Raw genomic sequence first — 9,534 nt, forward strand, 5'->3', positions numbered from 1 at the left:
TAGGACCACTCTCCAGTGGTTCACTGAGTCCTTGACTATTAAATAGGATGGTAGCTACAAAGAATTCACCTGCGGTCCATGAAGCTCCTTGTTTCTTGGAGTTTGGGGAGCCTGAAGACTGTGTGCTTAGTTTGATCAGTCTTGAAGTGCTAACTATATGATTGTACTGGCTGTTTATCAAACTATTGCTAAATAACTCTCCCAGCAATTGGGGAGCTAGATACGTTATATAAAGGTCTGTGTACATGGTTCTTGACATCTTCCTGATGTACATACATTTAGCTTGGCCAAGCTTTAATCAGACCCTTCTGAGCCTTCTCTTTGACCTGGCTTTGTTTTGCCTGCCCTCTTGTCTATGACTTGCCCAGTCTTTGCAAGAATCTCCCCACCCTTGGTATCTGATCAAGTTCCTTATCTCTCAGCTTTGAAGTCTGAATCCTTGGCCTTTGACAAGAACGTTGTTGGGCTCATTTTGTAAGAAGTGTTGACCCTTGCTGCTTGCCCTAGTAATTTTCCACTACCAATCCCTCTTGCCTTGCCTCTTGGCCATAAATCCCCCTTTACCTTGTTCGGTTTGTATTTGAGTTCACTTGTTTGCTCTCTTCCTGGTACAACACAGTTTAGTCTATTGCCACAGTCTTATAGAAGGCCTCCTTTGATGGTTTTATCATGTGCCTGAATCCCTTTTCCTTTAACAAGCTTCAAGTGGATAAGACAATGTTGCCCCCTTTTACTCTAATGAAACCAATAATCTAATTGTTCAGCAGTCACTGGGACTAAAGCCTAGAGGCTGGCTTCTGATTGGCTGGCTCTCTGCTGGCTGCACAGTGTACCTTCCACCCACATCTCTTGTGAGCAGCACTGTCCAGCGGATTCAGGTCTTGGGACTGACTTAGAAAAAGAATGAAGCCATCTGAGCAGCAGCATTCATCTCTCTGCTTTCTAACTAAAGACACAATGTGACCCGCTGCCTCGAATTTCCACTGTCACGGCTTCGTTGCAGTGGGCTGCGTCCTTGAACCGTGAGTCAAAATAGACCCTTAAGTTCTTTCTTATTCAATATTTGGTCTCAGCGGTGAGGAAATTAGCTAACACATGGGCCAGTCGTTTGGTGGCAGGGAGGAAGGGAGAGAGCAGAAGGACACCTCTTTGATTTTTGGTCCCCCAGGAGTTTCCTGGCGTACGTAGTAGCGGAAGCTGTGGCTTTTCTTCTGTTTCTGTAAATACTGAGGGGTCTTCACCCCCAACCAACCTGCACTTAGCAGAAGCAGAAAAGGCACCTCCAGCAGGTTGTGTGGCCTTGAGTATGTTGTTTAATTCCTGTATGCTTCAGTTTTTTCTCATGTTCGGTGCAGGAGGCAGTCAGCTGTAAGGCTGATAATTCCCACTATAAAATTATATGAGCCTGATATTCAGCACTCTGGGTTTTGAAAACCGGGTTAGGATAGACAAGGGGGGAGCCCTCCTCCTGGCAGAGTGGAAATCATAGACTTACCTCCTCTCTTCTTTTTTCTCTATTCATCCAATCAGTTCACAGTGGGCTTTCAGAAAATCTACCTAATACTATGGACTGATGGCTACAATTGACCAGTTGGGATGTAAGGCCAGGAACTAGGAGCTAGACCCCAGCAGGGAGCTTGGTTCTTACAATCTTTCCCCTGCTTAGCACCATCCGTGCAGCCTGGGACACAGTGGTGGAAGAAGTTTGGATAATCATGGTGCAAACAGGGTAATGGAGAAGGCAGGCGGGAAATGAGGCAGGACATACCTCTGAATTTCATGCTCAACTGATTTGTTTGCCAGTGCCCTGGCCGCAGACTCTCAGGACATTGACAGGCAAATCAATTTTCATTTGATTGCTCATTGTAACTTCTTTCCCTCATTGTTGTCAGTAGTTGTGAGCCCCTGTCACTATCCCTTCTGGCTGTGGGCACGCATAACCCATCACAATATGGTGCCTTTCTAGAAAGAGAGATATCACCTCTATCTTCAGACCCTTGGAGATTAGGATGGGACTTAGTGAGTGGCTGTTGACGCATGTGTTATTAAATTCCCCAGATAAAAACCCTGGCCACTGAGCTGTCATCCCCCAGCCCAGAAGCCTGACGTCTTTGAAACTTGTTCTCTGTATATACCTTAAGATCTGCCCAAGAGCTCAAGGAACACTATTCTTAATTAATTAGTCTATTTGTTTAACTATCATGTGCATCTATGTAGGCTTATGGGTGTGTGGGTGTCACATTACACATGTGGAGGTCGGAGATCAACTTGCGGGAGCTGGTTCTTTCCTATTACATGGGTCCTGGAAATAAAACTCAGATCATAAAGCTTGGCAACAGGTGCCTTTACTTGCTGAACCATCTTGATGGCCTGGAAATAACTTTTGTGATACTTTGACTGGATCTGCTTGTCTACATACATGGCCTTTAATGCAGACACTTGCTCCATCCTGAGTTTGGGGGAATGATTCAGAGCGGACATGAGTCTACCTACTGGCTGGCTGTCCTTGTACCCAATCCACTCGAGTAGAATCAGGAACATCTGAAGCATCAGTGTGCCTGGTGACTACTATTATTCATGAATGTTGCCCATCTCATCTAAACCCAGGCTTACCTTCCAGGTACGCTGTGAGCAGTAATGGGAACTGTCTTAAAAATGTTTCTTAAAATTGTTTCAATGAAGAATAATGCATAGTTGTTATAGAAATAGTAAGACAGGTTAGCTTAGTGATCCCACACAAAATGAACATGCATGATTATGATCTCATCATGTGGCTTTCCTAGTATAAATGCATTAGACAGTACAAAATTTAAAATTTTTATTAATGTAAGCATTTTAGCCCTTGTCTTTTTGTATAATAGTATTGTGTATATAGCATGATGTATGTAGTATGACATTCTCACATGTGTAGGTACAAGTGTGTGTGTGTCTGTGGATGCATGTGCATGTGGAGGTCAAAGGTTGATGTCAGGAAACTCTCTTGATTTATTTCCACTATATATGCTGAGATAGGATCTTTCTTTTGAACCTAGAGCTTGCTGTCTCACCTAGTCTGACTTACCTTAGGGATCCTCTGTCTTTGCTACTAGAGTAGAGCTGCCAAGTTCACCCAGAATTTATATGGGTCCTGAGGGTCTGAACGCAGATCTTCATGTCTGCAGGGAAGGCACTTGACTTGGTGATCTACCCCCCACTATTCTTTTGCTTTCTAAACAGTGCTGCATCCATGTCTCTCTCAGCTGTCTTGCTTATGCTGTGGTGAATCTTTAGTCAGAGAAGGTGAGGGCTGTTTTGTTCTGAATACTTTCATATCGTCTTTGTCTGCTTGAAGAATCTCCTACTTACAGACTTCTAATCAGCATCAGTTCCAAGCCACTTGGTTCCAGAATGCTCACTTATTTTTATATGCTAATTCCAGAGTGCTGCTGGCATCTCTGAGAGATTTCAGATTCATTTGTGGATCTTTAGACAGTCTCTGCTTCCATCCATAGGCATTATGAACATTCCCCTTTTCTCTAGCTCTCTCTACAGTCTCTGTTGGCATACAAAAGAGTTCCACAATAGCTCGGAATGGAGTATAACAAAGGTTTATTTATCAGGGGATAAACTCACAGAGTAGTGATCTGCAGTCCTCTGTGTGCGCTGGGAACTGGAACTGAATCCAGCAGCCAAGAGAGCTGCACACACTTTTCATTTGCATTTGTAGTACATGAGACCATGCCCAAAGTGGACCATTATCTTAAAGGCTATTGGATAAAGGAGTTCCCACAGCACCTCCCCGTTTTGTCTAAAGAGAGTTCTAAGCCTATTGCAAAACTGTAAGAACAAGTATCAGGTATTGTCCAGGGAAAAGAAGAGACAAAAATATGCATAAAAATTAGAATTACAACCAGCATGAACAACATAAAACAAGAAACATATGCTAAATGTTTCATAGTTATCTTATCCTAAGGAGTCTAAGTCTTATATTAAAAATGACTTGGCTAAGTCATGAGAGGAAAGTAACTATGACTATCTAGTCTTCAATCCCATCAAAGACCTGAGAAGGGAAATAAAATAACTTGAGTAAACAGGAAGTGCAATCAAACAACTTCCAAAAGGTGCAAGAAATGACAGAGACAACTGGCTACCTGGGCAATCACCCAAAGTCTCATTTGCAATGTTGAGGCAAACAACTTTGCCTAAGGTCTAGAGTGACAGACAGACCAGTTTCAGAGGTAGGAAAATTTGAAAAACCATCTTACCCTGTCTTGGCAAGGTTTGGCAGTCTTTTAGTTGTATCCTGCTTATCCAGTCTGAACACTGTGCATTTTGTCAGTGATCAAGGTAGGGACAGTTCTTTGCCCAAAAGCCAGTTTGGCCAAGAATAATACAAGCTCCAAGTGGAGTGTCTTTAGTGACCAACATTCTCTCGGTAATAGATTGGTGCTGTCAGGAGCAATCGTGTCTCATGTCAACAGAATTCTAGTTATATAAATGTCATATTCTATAGTTCTTTGAAGTGTTTGAAGATCATCTATCTAGCTGAAAAATATCTCTGTACATCTAGAAAACCTAACTAACATGACTACAATGTTTGATTATTATAGATGACTATCAATAATGATAGTCATTATCATGTGTATTTCTTAACTATACATTACATTTTTAAATGAGCTGCACAAACATAATACCTTAAACAAGAGCAGAAATACATATACACAGTGTAGCAAATCGACCTTAGGTTTGTATCAATAGACCAAATTCATACCAATGTAAAGGATTCATCTCTATATATAATATCCCCCCTTATCTATCTATCTATCTATCCATCTATTTTTGGATATTGACTTACAATCAACCACTTTAAAATGAAAACAAACATTTATAAACAATCATTTTGGAAATTTGAATGTAGTTTTCTTCAAACTGCTTCCTGCTATTTGTTGGGCAAAGTATTTTTAGGGGTTTAAGAAGATTTTTTGAGAGTTCTTGTTACATAAAACCACATTAGTCTGGAAGGAATCCACGGGTTCTCATCTTCTGTGGAAACAAAAGTAGCACCTCTTTTCCAAAGTAACATATCCTTAGACTCAAATTTTGAAGTCAAGATACCTTTAAAATATATATGTTGGTTTAGTTTAGCAGCCCTCAGAATCAAATGTCTCTCTGTACTCAAAAAAATTTAAAGAAAACACAATAATATACATAATCCAGAATCCCTGTGTATATTCCATCTTTATGCGGCTTATTTTTCTTTATTCCTTTAATCTATGACTATCTGTACTCTTTTATATTACTTTTATTGTCTCTTTAAAGACTTTGTTCTATTTTTAAAACTATTTACTTCTTTTTATAACTATCTGTACTCTTTGTCTTCTCTCTCCCAAGCCTATGTACATTTTTTTTTAAAAAAACACACTGTGACTCATTTAGAGGTTGTTTATGTATGAATCTGTCTTTATTGCATATCTGTCTGACCAGGAGCACCTCTTAAAATGCTAAGCGTTATGACTAGGACTAAGGCTGCTTTGCCTTTTGGCTCTACCCAGTCCAACATGGTGGAGGTATGTTCACCACCAGCTCTGTGAGCCATGCTCACTGCCCCAGCTCCAGGGACACAGTGGGTCTATGCCACTATTAGGCAACTTGTAGCACTCTGCTTACAAACTCCATTTAAATGCTCCAAAGCTTTATTTTACACTTAGCATATCCTTCAATGCTTGGAAATTCAGGAGGCATGATTTGCTTTTGATAATCTCCATTTTATGATAATCTTCTCTAAATGTCCTGAGTGTGAGAGGTTGACTATACCTCCCTGGCTTTACGAGGAGAAAGTACCTCTGTTGAACTGAAAGAGCCTGGAGAATCCTTCACAGTCAGTCACAGCTTCTTTTGCTTTTGGCATTCCCCTCGTTCCTTGTGTTTTGTACTTTCATCTTGCTCTGCCTAAAACATGTCTATTAACAATGGTGCATTCTTCATCTCGCTTGCATTTTGGTTCTCAGTATTTTGCAAGTACAGTGGAATTTGTATAAAGGAAAGTAGGACATTTATGGAGTTCATACCTTGTACCCTCCTCACACTTCTAGGATATTTAAGTTTCAACATTTCTCCAGCTTTTTCTAAGGATCACCTGATCTTCCCACTTTATTTTAAAGAACCCAGGAAGAGGATTCAGTTAGTCCTGCCTTCCTGACGGGTCCTGGCCATCTTAAATCTTTATTGTGTCCTTGGATTTTTTAAGATAGTGGGCTACCCTCTGACACAGTTTGATTATAAAATGTCCCACATGGGCTTATTTCTTTGAACTCTTTGTCCCTAACTGATGGTAATATTTCAATATTTCAGTTCATTGTGAAACTTCTAGTAGGTGGGCCCTGGTTGGACAGAGTGGGTCACTGGGAGGTGAGTTTTAAGGTTGTGTAACCTGGCCCCATTTTCTATCTTCTTTCTGCTTCCTGACTCAACTAAATTGGAGGAGTCTCAACTACACACTGTGGCCACCATGGAAGTCAGCTTCCATGCCTTCCCTGCCATCATGGATTTGTGTACACTCAAACTGTGAGACAAAACAAATCTGTTCACCTTTATGTTGCTTCTTGTCACATTTTGAGCCACAGCACCGAGATAAGTAATTAACACATCCCTGTTCTGGGCGACCTTCTACCACCTGCAACACAAGAGTTCCAGTGATGTGTGTACTTTATCGTGATCTCTTGGAGATTATCCCCTCCTGGACTGGAATGTAGCTCAGCCTAAGTACTTGCCTAATGTGAGAGGGAGGAGAGGGGAGAGAGAGAGAGATTGTTTCCTACATATACATTTATCATTGACCCCAACTGAAGGAAAGGGGATACTTTCTGAAACAAAGATTTGATTAGATTGGTTGCAAATTAAGCAGAGTATTTGCTACCAGGATGATCTTGAAGAATTTGGTCATATGGTCTTTCAGTATAAAGTTCTTTCCAACTTGTAAATTCTGCTAGTATTAAAGTAAGGCATAAAGTGTACTAAGCCTTGGAAATTCCCACCGTAAAGACTCGGGTATCTTCTTAGAATGTAACCGGCTGTGTGTGCCTGAAGTCTTCTGCAGAGGTCATTCACGAGCAACTGGTAACAGAGGAAGGAGCAGAGGGAGTAGAGTAGTGAGGCTGCCAGCCTGGGAGAAGCTTCTGGTGCTGAGAAAGATGGGGCAATGACAGGCTGATGGATGCTGGTGCTGCATCATCTGAAGCATCTCCCGATGCTCCATAGCCAGGGCAACTGCTTGACTGTTCGGGGCAGGCATCTTATTGTGCAAGTCACATAGAACTTGCCATTAGAATAAAGCATGGGTGAGTACCAGCGAGCCTGGACAAGGTGCTCTGGCCATTTTTTGCTGCTTAAATATTCCCTGTCCTCCCTGAAGCCTAACTTCTCACCATCCCAGTGTCCACAGTTCTGTGCAGAAACAAGACTCAGTTGCTTGTGCCTTGATTAGTTACTGGAACTAATCGACCCTGTCTCTTTGCCCCTTATTACAAAGCTTCTCTGAGAGAATTAAACTACACTTGAATCAAACCCCCATTCTTTATCCAATTATCTATGGTAAACTGCCTCCAGATGACTTAGGGACCACTCCTATAGAGAAGCCAACTACCCTCAACTTGCTCTGGAAAACAGGGAGAAAAAGCCAGGCATGGTGGTTCATGCCTATATTACTGTCACTTCAGAGACTGAAACAGAATGATTACTATGAGTTTCAGGCCAGCCTGGGCTATGTAGAGAGTTTTTAGGGCAGCCTGTGCTACACAGCAAGTTCCAGGCCAGTCTGGCCTATATAACAAATTCTGGCACAGTCTGGGTTACAGATTGAGACCCTGTATCAAAAAACAAAACCAAAGAAAATAAAACACCAAAACAAAAGAAAAAACAACACAAATAAAACTGGGTGCTACCTCTGAATGTAATGAACATTTCCACGAGAATTCATTCTTCACCACAGAAAGGAACTTACTTTCAGTCTGTTTTTTAAAAAGCAATCCAAAACCTTCTATGTATTTCAGGGATGACCCAAGCTACATTATCCTTGACACTTAGAGAGATCCCAGGGAGGATGCCTGCTGTGTTTGCCGCAGCAGCCTACAACCTCACCATTAAGCCTGTCTTGTCTACAAGTGTACAAGGCTGACAGGCAGTCACGCCTTCACAAACGACAGCTACAGTGGCTTCTTAGAAGGCTGCCGTGTTGTTCTCCTTTGACACGTGCGGAACTTCGTGTAACCCTCGAAAGAAGTGAGGTGAAGGAGCAACAGCAAGATAAAGAGTGCCAGGAGGTGCACACTGGAGAAAAGCTCGCTGCTCTTAGCTGGGTTGCTTGTTACGGTGACTTGATTGATGGAACAACCACAGTACAAGGCGAGAGGAAATCAGGCCAGAGTGTGAGCCTATTCACAGGGTTAAAGATCACAGCCAGGGAAACACTACGTGGACACAACGGGCTGAGATATGAGACATACTCATGTTCCTGTGTCTACCAAGAGGGAGACAGGTAGGACATGAAGGAGATGTGGTGACCATGGGACATCTACTGACATCTAGTGAGAGCAACAGATGTTTGACCCTGTAGTGCTAGGCTCTTTCCTTTGTCCCAAATAAATACACAGCATCTTCTTATATCATATATATGTATGATATATTCTTATATCATACGTACATATATATTTCTGTTCTGTCTCTTGGTTCACATGGGTAGATAGAAATGGTGTTGAAACTGGAAACATGGTTAATGACTGCATATAAGGTATGTTTTGTGTAAATTTCATGACAACTACAAAGCCATAGCTTAGAACCGAAAAGACTGGAGGTGGTCAGCAGGTAAAGGCACTGACTGTCATGCCTGCTGATCTGAGTTTGATCCACACCGTGGATGGAGTTGCCCTCTGCCCTCTGCATATGCACAGCAGCATGGGCCTGCACACTTACATCCAACACGCCAATATCCTTGTACCTACACAAATAAATAAAATGTTTGAAAGAAGGAAACGAGGCCCACCACTCAATCCCCAGAGAACGTCACAGAAGAGTAAAGGAGCAAAGAATTTACAAGATAACTAGAAAACAAGAGCAGAATCAATTGTTATCTATCAACAGTTACATCGGATATAAGTAGATTAAATTTTCCCTAAAAGGACATGGAGTGAATGAATAGATTAAATAAAACAAGACCTAGCTATGTGCTACCTACAACGGACCCATTTCCACTTAGGGACAAATATAGATTAGCTATCAGAGATGGAAAATGACACTCGGGAGACAAACGGAAATTAAGAAGCCAAAGGCAACCGTGATGGATAATCTTGACTGTCACCCTGCCCTGACTCAGAGTCACCTAGGAGATGGGCATGTCTGTGAAGATGTCAGCAGAAAGGTTTAGCTGAAGAGAGGAGGTCATCTCTTGGTGGCCAGCAATATGCATTCTCCACTTAGAGCAAGCAAAAGGCTTCAGACGTCTTGGTGTCTCTGTGAACAGGCTGCTCACACAGCCTGGCCCTGTATCCCAGTTCTTCTCAG

The sequence above is a fragment of the Myodes glareolus genome, chromosome 7, assembly GCF_982192425.1.
Source record: "Myodes glareolus chromosome 7, mMyoGla1.1, whole genome shotgun sequence".
In the NCBI taxonomy this organism is placed as follows: Eukaryota; Metazoa; Chordata; class Mammalia; order Rodentia; family Cricetidae; genus Myodes; species Myodes glareolus.